The 17,517-nt window shown below is 33.3% G+C and overlaps 1 protein-coding gene across 8 annotated transcripts in view; it reads left to right on the top strand.

Moving 5' to 3' along the window:
* NLGN1 (neuroligin 1) overlaps window positions 1–17,517 on the top strand; it is an 890,617-nt gene that overhangs the window by 84,135 nt on the left and 788,965 nt on the right. The window contains exon 1 of one of the 8 annotated variants that reach the window (XM_060298407.1): window positions 14,166–14,219. The exons of the other annotated variants lie outside the window; for them this stretch is intronic. The gene's annotated coding sequence lies outside the window, so the exon portion shown is untranslated. Of the gene's footprint in view, window positions 1–14,165; window positions 14,220–17,517 lie in introns of those variants that run through there. 8 annotated transcript variants of the gene reach the window in all.

Below are 17,517 nucleotides of genomic sequence, written 5' to 3'. Positions count from 1 at the left end.
TGTCTTTGTTCTTCTCTAATTCTTTTCATTTTTGTTTCATGTATTTTGAAGATTTCTTATTAGGCCCAAATATCTTTATGAATGTTTTGTATTCCTGATGAATTAATTCATTTATCATCAGTAAGTGCATCCATGGCAATATTCTTTGCTTGAAGTCTATTTATCTGATATTAATATAGATAATCCCCATTATGCTTATTCTTTTGCATGATATATCTTTTTATATCTTTTTACTTTGAAGTATCTCTCTATATTTAAAGTGTCTCTTTTGTGGCTACCATAAGTTTAAGTCTCTTTTTTAATGCATTTTGAGAAAGTCTGCCTTTTAATTAGAGTGTATATTAGTCCCTTATCATTTTATGTAATTATTATTATTAATACTTGAATCTGTGCATACTATTTTTATTATTTTTCTGTTTGTCTCTTCTCTTTATTTGATCCTCTTTTCCCTTTTTCTGGTCTTCTAGATTATTTAAAATATTTTTAGAATTTTAACTTAATTTCCTTATTAATTTTTTACTATATCTCTTTGCTTTTATTGCAGTTACTGTAGGGATTCCAGTATATACCTCCTTAACATATTGCAGTATGCTTACAGTTAATATTTTATCACTTCACAGAAAAAAATACAGCAATCTTGAATCCATAAAGGTCCATCTACCCTTATCCCCACCATTCTTTATTTATAGTTGTCATATATATTATACCTACATATATTATAAAGCCCACAATATAATAATGTAATTTTTAAATAGTCATATGAATTTTGAAGAGATTATAAGAAAAAAAAGTCTTTTATAGTTACCTAGATACTTTCAGTTCCAATGCTTTCATTCTTCCCTGAAGATCCAAATTTTCTGTTGGTAAAAATTACCCTAACCTAAAGAATTTTATTTAATATTTATTTCACTATAGATTGGCTGACAGTGAATTCTCCTTAATTCATCTTTATCCTTGAAGGATATTTTCAAGTGATATAGAATCCTGGATTGACAATCCTTTAAAAATAACTTTAAAGATGTTTTCCTGCCTCTATAATTCTGATGAGAATTTGGTGGTCATTTGAATCATTTTGTCCCGCACATAATATATCCTTTTTCTCTATATGCTTTCAAGACTTTTTGTTTATCTTTGTAGGTGTGTTGTTATAATTCTATTATTTATGTGCCTAGGTGTACTTTACTTTCTTTCTTTTTTTTTGGATATACCCTATGTGTATTTAGTTTATTAAGCTTCTTGAATAGGTAAATTTATGTCTTTTACCAAATTGTGCAATAGTTAGCCATTAATTCTAGTATAATTTGTGTCCCTTTTTCTTCCTTCTATCCTTCCAGGACTCCTATTGCATGTATATTAGACCTTTAGATATTGTCCCTGAGGTCCTTAAGGCTCTGTTAACTCTTTAAAAATATTTTTTCTCTCTGTTCTTCAGATTGTATAAATTCTATTTTTCTATCTTTAAAGTTATCTGTTCTTTTCTCTGTTGTCTCCATTGTGATATACAATAAAGTATTTTATTTCAAATATTTTATTTTCAATTCCATATTTTGTTAGTTATTATCAATAGTTTCCTTTTTTCTGAGAGTTCTTTAATTTTTATTTGAGGGTATTTTAACCTGTTGTGTACGGTTATAAGGACTTCATTAAATTCTGCTAATTTCAGCCTCAAGATCATCGATCATCTGAGCATTATCCTTCATTATTTTCTTGAGAATAGTTTGTGTTTCTTGGTCTTTCATATGCTGAGCACTTTTGGATTTATCCTGGACATTGTGAATGTTATGTTGTAGAGTCTTTGAGCTTTATTTTCATCCTGTCAAGTGCTATTTTTGATTTTATCAACTAACTTGGTTGGATTCAAACTACAAACCGTTTTGGGTGCCAGCTTAAATTTCAGGTTTGTTTTTTTTTTTTCTTCTTGGATGTGCTGTTTTTTTGTGTGTTATTGTTTTTTGGTTTTTCATGTTATTGATTTTATATGTTAATTCTTTCTTATTTTTAATTCTTGGTTAACTATTTTTTCTGTAATAGTTATTAAATCTCTTTTTTTACCCTTTGGAGTTTTGCTAATAAACTATTTTAAACTTTTAGCTTTTGTTGTTTAACATATTTTTTCTTTATGCTTTAATAACTCATATTTATTAAATCAAGCCAGTCACCATGGATTTAGCAGTAGACTTCCCTCTCACTCATCAAGGAGGATTGGTATACATTTCTTTTATTTGGCTTTCTCCTTAATAAATGCATACTATGTATACCACCCACACCCTGCCATTCCCTTATCATTCTTGCAAATATGAACTCTAAAACTGTAAACAGAGACCCCAAGGCTTCTCCAGTCTTCAGATATGATAATAATAACAGCAACAACAACAACAGTAAATGTTTAATATGTGACTATTATGTGAATTAAGGGAAGTGGCCACTATGGATTTTATTGAAGGTTTTCCTTTTGAAATTGAGTAAACAGTATTTTCTCAGGTTACCAACTGACAACTGAACAAGGAGGAGAATCATTATCTGGATATATTTATCACCAGTGAAATTCAGTTTTAGTTTCTTTTATAGTTATCTAGCCAGAAATGACCAGAGTTAAGTACTGAGACCCTGCCATAGGCTTTACTTTCTTTATATTCTTTATATCTGGTATGTATAGAATCTAAAATTGTACCTTGCTTCTGAGACTGTGCTGATAGATCAGTGTGTTGACAGTTGTTTTTATGTCTACCTAGATGTTTTATGTCTATACCATCAGAATATAATTTATATACAAAGGTATTACATGATATTCTGGATAAGCAGAGTTCTATATTGAATCTAATTTCACTCTATTATTGTTAGAAAAGCTATCTCTGGCATAAAGCAATAATTGAGATTTTAGTTACTCTTACATACAACTCCTTTTTTTCTGTACTTGGTACAAAAAAACCCAACACATTTTCTTAGTTATGGAGTATATATTTTGCCTGCTATTTAACTTAACTATGTAATTAAGTTTTCCTGGATCCTAAGGTCAAGCTCTTCCTTGTCTCTGGATAGCAATTAACAAATATTTTATCCATTCTTTTTGTACCGTCTGTATTATTTATGACAGCTGTACATGTACCCCATCTTCTAAATGTCTTTCCTTGTCACAGTTTGGTGTTGGTTCAGCCCTACTTGTTTTTTTCTCTTTCTCTTTTACCCTTTTCTTTTTTCTCTTCATTATATCTTCCCTCCTAATTTCCAATTAATTCAAATAAAGTTTTGTTTCATTACTTACTATCTTTCTGCCATTTTGTTATTTGTCCGTATTGCAGATTCTGGCTGCAAAATTAATTACTTCCTTCTCCCTTTCAAAGTTCACAATTCTAGACCCTTTTTTTTTTTTTACTAGACAAATCTCTCTATGCTTTTGTTCTCATCTCCCCTCAACTTCCATGGATTTTGTGCTACCAGTTACACTTGGATTTTTATATCTTCATGCCTTTTCTTATGGTTCTTCCTAACAGGATTCTATTTTCTTTTCGTCACCCAATTCTGAGAATAGAGATCATGTCTTCATCATTCTGTATTCATCAATCAGTCCTTAACTGAGTGCCTGTGTTGTGTCTGTATTGTTCTGAGAATCTAGGTTGCAAAGATGTAGTTCCTATCTTTGCTTGTGTAGAATGCGCACTCTTTCATCCCTCATCTTTACCACTCTCATCAGTCCCTAACTTAACACTTTGTAATAAAGAGCGTATTACTGAACTGAATAGCCACCAATTATTTAAATAGTCTATAATTAGATGCACCCTCACTTAAAATTTTTTGTCATACTGCATATTCTTTTTAAAGTTATAGTTAATTTTCACTTATGCAAACTTTGAGCTCTAGACTAAACTTCCAACTTCTATTGAAATTGTAATATTTTATTAAAATTTTTTTCTTATTTAGCCCATAATCGTCACTACTTGCAGTCCATCAATAGTTATCTTAACCTGGTGATTGAGACAGTTGTAAAATATCCTGGTAATTGCTCATCTCTAGTGATACTCAGAAAGTTCTTAGAACAGTGTTTCATAAATTTTAATGTTAGTATGAATTATCCAAAGATCCTGTCAAAAGAAGATTCTGGTTCATAAAGTCTTGGTGGGCCTGGGTTTCTTTATAATGGGCTATTAAGTAATACCTGTACTGCTGGTTCAAGAATCACAATTTGAATAGCAAACTTCTAGAGTATTGTGGGATATTGGGGACAGGTAAAGGTTAGATCAATAAATATTTTCCTGTCTAATAAAAATAAGAAATGTAGTTTTATGTAAACATACAAAATACTGAAATTTATATTCATCAAGAGGCAGCATATACCACAGGTGAGCAGGACTAAATTGAAGATATATAAACATGCAGTAAATTTTATTTTTTTTTATTTTGCTGAAAATTGGAACCAATTAGGTGATCGATATTAAATAAACAAATACTTTTAACAAAACATGGGAAAATCTGAGATACATTGAAATCATGAGCAGTGGAGAGACTAGCTATGTAGATTTTTCAATCAGGGGCACATTAATATTTAGCCTTTCTGTTGCTATCTCATCACAATTAACAGAGATCCTTTGGTTGTGAGTTTGGAATATGAACATAAATATCGCTGATAGAGGAAAGAAGAAAAGATTTTTCTTGGGGAGAATACATAAAAAAAGATTGGTGTAGCTATTAATGTTACTCATATGTTTAAACAGAGCGCATACTTAGAGTAAGATTTAAAGAAATATGACTTCTTGTTTTAACTAGATGTCTTTTAATCTTTATTAATTACTAAATCCCTTCTTAATCCAACTCTGAGATTTTGAAGCCCTGGGGCTTCTGTTACTCTACCAGCAGCTTTTTTCAGCTTTTCTTATTCTGTTTTTTCATCTTTTTTAGTAAAGCGTACCAATTACTTCCAAAATGACGGAATAAGACAGTTATGCAACGGTGTAAGAGCACTGTTCTCCATGAATCACTGTGAATACATTTTCTCTAGACAAAGAATTTTTGTTTTCTGACTTTGTCATTGTTTCTTTAGAAAGCCTTTTATTCATGTCCTCTCCTAAACTTTTACAGATATCCAGTAAACCAGCAGAATCAGCTCACAAGATAATTTAGATACTTCTTTTTATGAAAATCTTGAGATTAAAATTATTCAGATATACATATATACCTATTTCATATCATACTTTTTAATGTACAGTTAAGTAAAACAAAACATTCCCACCTGCAGGGTGGTGAATTCCAGTTTTCTTAAACCCTATCCCAAAACTGAGCAGGATTATTCCTTTAAATAGCTTCATTTGCACAGAGAGGCCTTTTCTAACTCCCCAGTGTTGGTTTACTCCCCTTGCTACTAGCTCCCATGACTTCCTAGGCTTATATTTACCTAATCACGACATTTAGCACACTTAGTAGTATCACTTGACCAATTGTGTGTATTCCTTGCTCTACTGTGAGTTTCTTGAAGGTCTGTGTCAGGTTCTTCTTGTTTACCCCAACACCAAACACAAAGCTTGATACATGGTGGACACTAAAGAAAATATCTGCTGCATTTCAGTGGTTATCTAATGACTATGTGTATGTACAAGCTGACATCCTCCAGGTTTATTTAACTCTTCCAATAAGATATTTCAGAGTTGTGAACAGGAAATAAGATGACCTCTGAAGACCTGGCTCTCAGAAGTCTAGTACTAATTATTTTGTAAGAACATAGGCAATATTAAAAATAAGCAAAAACAAAACCCAAAATTGAAGAGGACTTTCCCAACATACTTTTCTCACTTAGAAGTTTTCCTTTAGCATACAACAATAATTGTTTTCTATGTACCATTTCTGTTACCACTTAATTAATGATTTTCAGTTATAGATTTTGTTCAGTTTTGAGAGAAGGGAAAAATGTGAATGGAAGATAACTGTAAATATATTAATTTCTTTTCTGTTTAGTACATGTAAAAAATTATCATTAGTGTAAAGAATAGATATAGTTTATAAAATTTTTATCAGAAGAAAGTTGGCTTCTTCCTGACTCATTAATTAAATGCTGCACAATCACTTAAAGGCTGTTGACTGGAAGTGTTCCAAATGGTTAGCCTACCCAGGACACCCACATGCCTTAGTATAGTCATAGCCCTATAATAATAAGACAGTGTGTTTGAGTACCCACAGTTTGCAAGTCCATGGCTGATCCCAAAATTGTATCCTTTCACTCATTCTTGATTTAATAATACCTGTCATGACCTACACTTTGAAGTTGCTAGACACTTAATGAGTTTATATTTTAACTCATACTGTAATAATTTTTCTACAAAATATTTTTGCAAGTTTAAACATTTCAAGTGGTAAGTAGTTCATTTCGACAACAATCAAACTCTATTATCAAGAATGGATTTCTGTTTTTCAGTGTTCAGAAGTGATTATTAATTTTTTTGGCCATAAACATTAAACTCTAGTTCTTGGCAATTTTCCTGGAGACTTAGGAAGATAGGATCTTATGTGTCAAAATCTCTAAAGTATATAAGTAAATCTCCAGGTCTAAAGGGGTAATTTCAATGAAATGTGATACCTTTATTCATGTGTGAACTCTTAGATGACACAAATTAAGTTGATTTGAGGTTTGCGCCATGTCAAGTCATGTATTTAATAAATGCTTCCAGAGAATATGACTACTACTCTGATGTTGCCACAATTCTCAGTTTTTCACAACAGGACTGTATGCTTTTCTAGCTAATGTTTTCTTCCTGTGCCCACATATGTTTCAAGTTCATTTGTGTGTGTGTGTGTTTGTGTGTGTGTGTGTGTGTGTGTGTGTGTGTGTGTTGCTAAATATTTTTTATTCTTCATACTGAAAAATATATGGGGGTTTTGTTTTTTTCTATGACATCAGTCACCTGCAGGAGAGGTATTAATAATTTGGTGCAGAGTATAAATACTAAGTGTAGAACAACTGGGAAAGAGATCTAGCAAATGCCACACATCACTGAATTTTAATTGACATCCTCTCCCCTGGCAGTACTTATAAGTTCCTATATGACCTTCACAGAGGGGTTTCATGTTAAAACATTTAGAGGAAGCAGTGTTCAGGTTAGCAGCAGAAGCTAAAAATGCACTTCTAAGTCTTGGAGGCTACTTATATTTGAGTTGCTGTTTGTTGTAGTTTTATAAACTAAAGCTGAATTATATGTGAATTACATTATATTTATTAATTATATATAATTTTATAGACCTTTTACAACTTATTGAAGCCTTATTGTGTATGTGTATAGTATCTCCTTTTTTCCACAATAATGTGCAAGAAGATATGGATGTTTGTGTATATACATTATATATATATATATATATAACATAATTATATGTACATATTATATTTATAAAATTAACCGCATTTACAAATGAGAGAACTGACACTTAAAGACATCAAATGACTAACCTGAAGCCTCATAGCCATTAAGGCCTATACACAACAGCTTGGATACTTAAAATCTTGGTTAAAGCCTACTTCAGTAAATATATAAGAATTAAGCAATATGGCAACAAATAGAACAAATCTATTGGCAAATATTTGCTGAGTGCCTACTGTGTGCAAAGCGGTGTAGGAACCTCATTTTCTCATTGCTTAGTGGCACTTTCTAAACTCCTTGGCTGTTTTATAGTTGCATTTTCCATCATTATAAAGGCATGACCCTCTCCTGGGCTTCAAGCCAAATACTGAACAGCATGAGATAATGTGCAAAAAGTTATTCTTGTCATCTGATAATTTATAAGAGCAAAATTGTCCATGAGAAAGATCTCTATAAATATGCTTTATATAAAATCATGTGTAAGATTTTACTTTTTGAGTTAAACCACTTGTTTTCACTTATATTTTAAGACTGTTGATCAAGGTGGCCTACTTAGTCGTTACAGAAGCAGACATTTCTAGTGCCTGCTGTTCTCCCTGGGAAGGCTTGTCACTTTGCAGGAACCATATTATCTTTTTGAGGCCACCTGGGGATAGTTTATTAATTTGTTGGTTTACCAGTCTCTAATTATCCTGAAATACTTAATGCCATTTCCAAAGGTGCTACAGAGAACAGCACTGTAAGTCTGATACTTGGTAATTTTCACTTTGTGATATCTTTCCATGGGAAATTCTAAATGCATATCTAGAAGGGAGCCGTGGCTAGGGTTCTTTCTCCTTCACTTAATATTCTCCACTGAAGACAATTTGTTTCCCTTGCTCAGTGAAGAGAAGAAATAACACACGAGAGTTATTGGCAGCAAAATAGGAAAATAGCAACATCAGAAATGTGACAATTAAGAGGCCTGTAATGGCGCATATGTGTCGTAAACTGCCAATTAACCTTGATTATAAGAAATGTAGTCAACCTCATTTACCAATATTCCTCTTCCAGAAGATCTTGACCACCATCAATGGTCAGTGCAGTGTCTAACTTGGCTTTTGTTTCATTGGACCACTATGGGCAAACCTTTTTACTTCACTTCAGAATTCTCATCTGGAGGTTACAAGGGAATGTTGTTTCTAGTTATTGAGTATAATCCATGTATTTGCTTATTTGTACATAATACAGAACACATGTATAAAGCAATTGGTGAATTCATGAAGAAACATGTGGAATATATTCCAAGACTTTTAACCTGATGGTTCATAAGTGTGCTTCAGCATTTCCAGAAATAGTCAATGTTTTGATTTCCTTTACATCAAATTTATTTCAAGCTTATTTTTTCCATCAGCTTCAATAACTCAAAATTTAGCCTAAAAAGAGAAAAAATGTAGTTTGCAAAATGCATATCTTGTGGTTCAAATGTTCTGATAGTATGAGGACCCGTGAAATCTCTTGACCTCCCATTTATTTTCCACACTAGTCTGCTACCATTCACAGTCCAAGGTTAAAAAAAGAACTGTTTACATCCAAGTTTCCATGTCCTCTTTTCTCATTCACTCTTCAGACCACTCCAGTCTGGCTATACATCAACTCTGCACCAAAATAGATTTGATCAAATAACATCTTTCGGTCCTCTTTATTGTTGATCTCTCAGCAGCATTTGACCTCATTGGCTACTTTCTCTTTTCCTTATCTTTTCTTCTTATCTATCTCATTTCTTCTTTCAGAATTCCCTGAAGGCTTGTATTCTTAAATATGACTGTTAAATGTCAGTTTCTCAAGACCAATAACTCCTGGATGTAAACGGGCGAGGCCCCGATTCTAAGTAGCAGGCTCAGAGATTCAAGATCCTGCTTGATATCTCCAGTTGGGTATCTCATAGATGTCTCAAGTTTAACACATTTATAACTAAATAAACTATAATAAATAAAGTATACCTTTCTTTTCCCCTCACACACACACCACACACACACATCTCACACATCACACACATACCCCACCCCACCCCACAAACACACAACCACACACCACACACTTCTTCATAACCAGCCTTCCTCTTGTGTTCTGTATCTCAGTAAATGGTGTCCCCCTTCAACCACTGCATCAGAAAACAGGAAATTATGCTGGGCATCTATCTCTTTTTCATCTTCTTTATCTAGTTATAAATTTAAATTTCCAAATCCTCCTTGATTTTGCCTATTTCCAGTTCCCACTGTCATAACCCAAGTTCAGGTTACTTTCTTCTCTTGCCTGGATTAGAATCTGCAATGGCCGATCCTCACTGAACTCCCTGCATTAATCTAGCCACTGCATTGCAGCCAAAGTGAACTTTTGAAAGCATAGATCTATCATGTCCCTACCTTACTTAAAACTCTGTGTTGTTTTAATGTAACACAATTTAATTATATACTATAATTCTTAGGATAATGATCAAGTGTTTCATACATCCCAAGATGCCCTACAGAATATAATCCCTGCTACCTCTCCAGCTTTATTCTGTGCCATTCTTCTCCTAAGTGCCTTTCAGTGTACCAGGTTCCTTTCTGTCTCAGGACTTTGGCATAGTCCATTCCCTCCATTTAGAAAGCTTTCTGCACCCATTGAACCCTATCTCATCTCCCTTCACCCAGTAAATAACTACATATTCTTTAAAGCTCAGTGAAAATGTTGGTTCCTCAGAAGCCTTCCTGACCATTCAGAATCCTCTTGTTATAAAGTCTCCTTGGCTGTCCTTTTCTGTTGTTGAATCTAACAAAAATATTAAATAATGGCTTAGTTAACTACTTGTTTGAAGTTTTTCTCACCTGCTGTAATATATGCTCTATGGGATCAAGAACTGTATTTATATTGCTTGTTACTGCACAACGCCCAAATAGTACCTTGCTATGAAAGCAGTTTCATTTATGTGTATTTAATGAATGATCAAACGAACAAGTAACAATTTAAATGATAACTGATATTAGGAATTTCTAAAACACTGACACATAGTAGGCACTTAATAAATGTTTATAAATCAATCAATGAATGTTTAAAAGATACCATTTTTTGCTTAAATAAAGAATGCTCCTGGTAAATATTGAAACCTGGCCAGATTATTAACTATACCTTTTATTATCAAAATGATGTTTGTTATTTTTTGCTTTGGCAGAGGGAGTTTTCTATTCTCTTAAAAGCATACAATTCAGAGAAGAGAACGTGAAATGCTTGAATGCCATCATACTAAAGCTGATAGTTACCATGTTATATATAGGAAGTTTTTTCCTGTCAGAGTCTACGTATTTCAGATTTTTTAAAAATGGGGTGGAATAAAATTTTCTGCAACTCTTAGGTTTAACTGATTTTGTCATTATATTATTCTAGATGTTTTAAACTCACAAGACTTCACTGACAAACTCAGTAACCTCTGCTGAATTGTAGTATTTTCTTTAATTATGAATTTAGGCAATACACACACTAGTACTAGCTCTAATTGTGACTCCATTACCTATAGAAATTAAAAGCTTTTCATATATTAGAGTGGCTGCAGACATCTCAAATATCATTTTAAGTAATCTCTACTTTGAAATTATGGGTAGTTACATTTTGTTACTTAATGTTCTAATAGAGACATAAAATGCTATATTACGAACTTAATCATTTAAAATATTGATGACTGTATATTGGTTCCTTTGAAATTCTATGTGTTTTTAAAATGAATTTTAAAACATTACTCTGGAACGAGGACTTTAGGTTTTACCAGATTGCCAAGGATTCCATATCACAAAATGTAAAGAACTCTTGCATTATACTATTTTTTTAGTTGTGTCATTCATTGTGTTTAGTGTTCATTCAGAAAACAATTCTTTAGCGGGGAGACTCCAGTCTTCAAAAGAAGGGTCAAAATGAAAAAGAATGCCACAGGTCCTACATTCAAATTCAGTTGTTAAAATCTTGGTTTTTCAAACTGTTTTGTAAATTTCTTGCTTTAACATGTAGTATGTTCTTTTCCATCCCTATCCTGTTTGAACCCAAATTCTACTCATTTCAGGCTGAAACTGAGGTTTTGAAGTAGAGCTGGGTCCCTAAACACTTGCCACTTCACACCTCTCTGCATGGAAGTAATTCTTTGGGACTAAATTTTTCTCTTTCCCTGTAGGGAATAAATACATGTTTGCTGACGATGAGAAAGAATTAACCTCAGGCTCACTCTATTCTGGGCCGCATAAGCCTATGGTTCCGAATGGAAGGAGGTTGCAAGAAGCATTCTTATTATTTTGTCACACTGAGGGTGGAGGAGTTGGTCAGTGATTGCTAATGAAAATACAGTCAGACTCAGTATTTCCACCATGCTATAATGGCTTTAAACAAACTAGCAATGAACTGTCTGTTTTAGTGAACTTTCTAGGTAATTGTTGAATTGTTTTTGTAAATGTAGAAACTTTGATCCATATTATTTTATTGATCAGATTATTTATAAATGCATTACATATCTTTTTGCTTTCCTAAAGTGTGTTTGTGGATGTATATACAGATATATACACATCCACACACACACATATTTCTTGCCTGCATTCTAAAAATGATTTAATTGTGACCATAGTATTGCATTCTGTTAATTATGGTTCACTTTTCCTGACATTTTCAGATTACCTATAATGAGAGCAAATGTTGGTATCCCGAAGGACATTGGCTTTGAAGCAAGACATCTGGGCTTGATTTCTGTCTCTTCTGTTCAACAAGCAGTTTTGTGACCATGGGCAATTTATTTAGCCACAGCTCAGCTTACTCAACTGTAAAAAGAAGGTGTTAATACTGCCTCATTAACTGAATGAAATAGTAGATGTACATTGAGAGGTACATATCTGGTACCTAATAAATGGTAGTGACAGAATTAGTGTGTTATAAAATTCTATCTTCAGGACAACTGAATACTTTGTGCTTTTTCCTGTATGAAAGATCTGTTCTAGTGTTCTTTTGTCTACTTTTAGTGGCTAGCATATCACTGCTGAAAGAGTAATTGTACTTTCTAGCTCCTTCCTTATTTTTGCCTTGTTTTATTCTTCCTCTCTTTGTAATTTTGGTTCATAACTTTTAGTGTTATGATTACCAATTCTTGCATTTCATAGGCAGGGTTAGCCATTGCACATGCTTCTTCCATTTGATCAATGAACTAATGAATTATACTTTGAAGCATGCGATAATTTTTTCTCACGTATCCTATTGTCTTTTGGGAAATTTTATGTTGTTCAGAGGCTTTTCTTTTTCTTTTCTGTTTGGTCTCTTTTGAGATTATGGGAACTACCATGAATAAACAGGTGTAATCTGTGGTTGCTTTCCTGTGTGATGTCCCCTAGGCTCTGCAAGTCATACATCTGGGGGATGTCACTACTCCTGCTGTCCCTCTGTTCCTGTGTATGCTAGAGATTTGGGACATTTGTCAGTCTCCTGAGTTGTGCAACCTACTCTTCTTTTCCTGTTCATTAAGAGAGAAGCCCACAACACTTCAGTTTGCTCCCCCAGGAATATAGTTCTCCAATCATATGAAACTGTCCTCTCCAAGGCAGAGAGCAGCCACAGGGTGAGGTTGAAGGCATGTTGGGTCCTGGTGGGGTTGAGTTCAACCTAAACTGTATGCCTGGATTGACTGCACATTCTGACACCCATCTCCATTAGATGTCTCTTACTCATTGTCTCACAATTTTCCTTGAGAGTCTCGCTGTCTTCCTGTCATTCCAAAGTCATAATTCCATCATCCCAAGTCCATCAGAAAGATGCTACTTCTGGAATAGGTTCAAATGTATTTCCTGCGGGGCCCATATTTAAGAATATTTTGGGACAGGGAGTTCATCAAACACTCACTAATAGAAGGTTTCCTTCTCTTCTTTCTCCCCTCCATCCCAAACAAACACAAAGTAAAATTCTAATAAAACCTTCACCTCTGGCTGAGTTAAAATATGCTGTTACAAAAGTAATTCTGACAGATTTTGATGTTTTCAACATTTAGATATTTTGAAGAAAGATTTTAAAACTCATTTTCATCCTGTGTGAAGCTTTCACCGTACATTTTTCCTCTTACCCTGTTTATATGGATTTACATTTTTAAGTCAACTTTTTTGCCATCAAAAATGTACTTAAATTATAAATAGTATTTCTATATTCATGGATTTTTCTTTTCACTAGCAAGCAAAAAGTCAGGATATCTTAGCTGTGTAATAGTTCTAAAACTTTTAGGTAAATTTGTGAATATTAGAAATTGTACTTCACATGAAAATATAAGGTTCATGTGGTACCTTTTTGAATTTAAAAAATATTATGGTATAATTCTTTTTCTTTGAATTCATGAATTCATCAACAAGTTAATCTTAGGAGAATGGATTTTCTTTAAAAGGACTGTGGTAAATCTAACTTCAATGTTCAAATGACCCATAATGTGAAGGAGATAAGCACATGGAAGATGCTTCAGTACACAGAACAGAGTTTAGTCATAGGAATAAATTTGATAGGAATCACATTCGGCTGTAACAGGAATTTACATGAGGAGCAATGTAGCGAGGTAAATTCTCCACTTAAGGGATCAAAATGTAAGGCAGACTTACATAGCTTCTAGGTTTGCTGCATTATGATTATGCTGTTGTTTCATCATTCACTCCTAGGGTTTATTTTGTGCCTCAATGTGAAAGGGAGCTTTTGTTTGTTTGCTTTTTGTGGGTTTTTTCACCGTTATTTGTTGTAAGCTGTTTATTTCTTCAGTAATGTTTCACAATTTCATTCAACAAACATTTATTCCATTTGGCTTTTTCCACAGCAAAATCTGGAAAAAACTGTGTCAGGTTCTGTGGAGAAACAGAAATGAATAAGGTATGAATTTGCACTGTCTTCTAATCCACTAGCGTAAAGAGACATACAGACAACTAATTCACACAGAGTGGAAGGAAATGAGAGCTGTGGCATGTATGCAGAGGGACAGCGTTAAAGTGGATGTGGAAAGGAATATGTCTATTTCATGAGCGAATTCTTGAAAAAGAGGTGGGATTTATGGTTGCTGGACCTAGCATTCAATTAATAGCTTATGAATAATATGGATTGTTATTAGAGATTTATTTATTTATTTTTGTGTTCAAGCACGTTAGGTGAAAAAAGTAATAAATTTTAAAACCAAAAAATTGTGACAAGTGAAAATGCATACAAGCATCCATGTCACATTTCCTTTTCTTTGGGGAGCAATATTAAGTCAAGTCAGAGAACAGGGAAGTGGCTTTATCTGAAGGGTTCTTTTAGGAATCACTAACATTTGAGTTCAAAGTAGATAATTACTTCAGATAAATGTAGTTTAAATATAGTTTTCACCCCAATGACTGTGTTTAAATCTTAGGCTATCTAGTCAACAGAAACATGAAGTTTCACATTGCTAGACACAGTTAAGCATTCCACAATTGCCCTTTCTTGCCGCTGTGTTTGCAGTTTTGAACAAAACTGATTAACTAAATCCAAAAGTTTTTTTGTTTGTTTTTTTTTTGTTTTTATTTATTTATTTTGAGAATAAGTCAAATGGATTTTAAATGGCTTAGGAAAAGATACTTATTTTTATTAGAGGGCTTACTTTCCTGTAAGAAATTCAGCAAGTTTTATGGCCTTATCAGGGGCATATTTAGAAATCAAACAGAGAAAAGGTTTTAACAAAACCATGTTTCACAGTATTTGTCTAAAACTTCCTCATAATCATTAGCTCAGCTACCAAAGCTGGTACCATTTTGTGATGGTGGAACTTTAATATGTGCCCCTATACCCCTCTTCTAATTGTTAGGCCTGAGAAATGTATTAATTGTCTTCATACTAAAAAAATATGCACAAAATGGTAAATCACGTGGCTAAATCCAGAAAAGAAAGCAATAAAAAATATGACTAGAGCCATTCCTCAACATTCTCTCTTCCTTTCCTCAATACTGCACAGTTTTAGCATATTTATTTCTGTACAAATTTTATAAATCGACATGCTTTTTTAGAGTCAGAGCTGTCTTTGTGTTCCTTGCAACAGGTAGCATGGTCCTTGCCTATAAAAGACACTTGGTAACTATTAGACCGAACCACATAAATTACTCTTTGTATAGAGTCAGAAATACTCAAACACTAGTGATATCAAATGGTTCAATCTAAATTTGTTGAGTGAATGAGGAAATCAGTGCATGAATTATTCTTCCAACTCATAGTGTATGGATTTTTATCACATAACATAGAGCTTTTACTGGATAATGCACCTTACTGAGCTTTGTCACTCTAGAACATTGCTCTCCAAGCTCCTTTGATGACACACCCTCATTAATAAAACATGTTTGAGATGACACATCCAAACATGTATTCTTATTATAATCTATATACTTACGTTTTATTACAATACTAAGGTATTCTTGCAATTCTGTGCACCATCTATCAGTTCCCTGGTGTATGCATGCCTCATTTTGTAAACACCATTCGTAGCTGAGCTCTCTGGTTCTTGCAGAGAACTACAAGTATGTTATAACTGATCTTCAAAGTTAATAATTTCTGAATAATTTCATCTAAAAATATAACTTCTGTGTAAAAATTTAATGATGGATTCCAATCAAAGTGGGAGAAGAGATATTTCTCATATACAGACACATTAATTAAACAACAAAGGGAGCCCTCATGCATCCTAGCAGATTCCCCCTTTTAGGATTCTATTTTAATTCAATTAAATATGGCCGCTTTTTGTTCAAGGTCATGTTGTTTTCAATTTGTATCTATTCAATCTTTCATAAATTGCAATGTATTCTACCTAGGAGTTATGATTTATACCATTTATACTGCCTCATAAAATGTCTTTAATACTTTAGCCTACATTTATTTCTCCTTAAAAATTCTAATGGCATGTATTGTCTAATTCAAACAACTGCAGTCATTACCATATGCTGTTTTTGTTGGGAAATCTAAGGAAGGGACAGAGGCTTGAAGTGGATGATCTGCTAAGTTTGGTTCTAAGATTTGATGCTTCTGAGTTTATGAGAAGGCTTTTAGGACTTGAATGTCACCTTTCTCGATCTATACAAGCAATAACCACATAACCAAAATTATTTTTCTGTTTTTTAAAAAAAAGAAAATAAAAAAAGGATGCTGGAGGACAGTTAGAGAAACTGAGGCTCTAATTCGTCCTTTAAATGTGGCTCCTTTATTCAGCGTGAGGATCAACATCACTCACCTGTCATTTAATTTGATACTCTACTCTTGGCAAGGTTTATTCTCCATTAGGCTCAGTGGGTGATATCGTCACTGTCCATATGATTAAATGACACTTAGTAATATGGATTTTCCAAGTTGTGTAATATCTTCCTACTATGTCATCACTATCCCCACTTTATAGCCAGAACACAGGCAAATTTGGCTCTACAGTGAAGGGTTCAGATAGATAAATACGAGAAGGGGAGGTTTTAATTTGGCACTAGCGTTGTTTAGCATTCATAAAAAATTGTTTTACTGCCCAGATGTTGGAAATTTATTAATTATCATATTGGCTCTTGGACCTCCTTCTTGCAAGAACTATAGTAGGTGCCAGAAGCTAAATAACCTTTTGTCATCTGCTGAATAAAGGATTGTTTGTGCTCTCCAGTTGATGAATTATCTCTGTGCCTTGTCGTTATAAAAAGAAACTCATCTTGTTCACTGGCCTGGCAGGAGATGAGAAGGCCCTAGAGAGAGCACAGAGGATTTTTCCTTTCACAAATCATATGTAGGATGTATGCTGTGAGTCCTGTCTGGAAATGAAAGTGAAAAGAACTCAGGACAAAACATAAAACTTTCATTGTTAGTAATAGTTGATATATGATAGATCATTACAAATTTATAGGATTAAACATCTGCTTTTACCCATACTAAATTATTTCAAACTAGAAATCAGTTGTAGCATAGACAAATGTACTTTTGCGTGTGCTTTGGAAGTCAAGGGAAATTTAAAATTAAAATTCTAATGAAGCTAAGATAATACCAATAATTTTATGTTATTATACTCGTTTATGACAGATTTATGGAAACATTTGATATCAGAGCATATCATTGTGTATTGAAGAGAAAAAGCTAAGTTATTCCTTATAATCATTATGTTTCCACTAAATAGAATGGGTCAAAACCTGCAACTGGATTCATT

This window comes from Globicephala melas, chromosome 4 (assembly GCF_963455315.2).
Source record: "Globicephala melas chromosome 4, mGloMel1.2, whole genome shotgun sequence".
Classification (NCBI taxonomy): Eukaryota; Metazoa; Chordata; class Mammalia; order Artiodactyla; family Delphinidae; genus Globicephala; species Globicephala melas.
The sequence above is the reverse complement of the archived record's forward strand: the minus strand, read 5'-3'. Positions and strand labels throughout refer to the sequence as shown.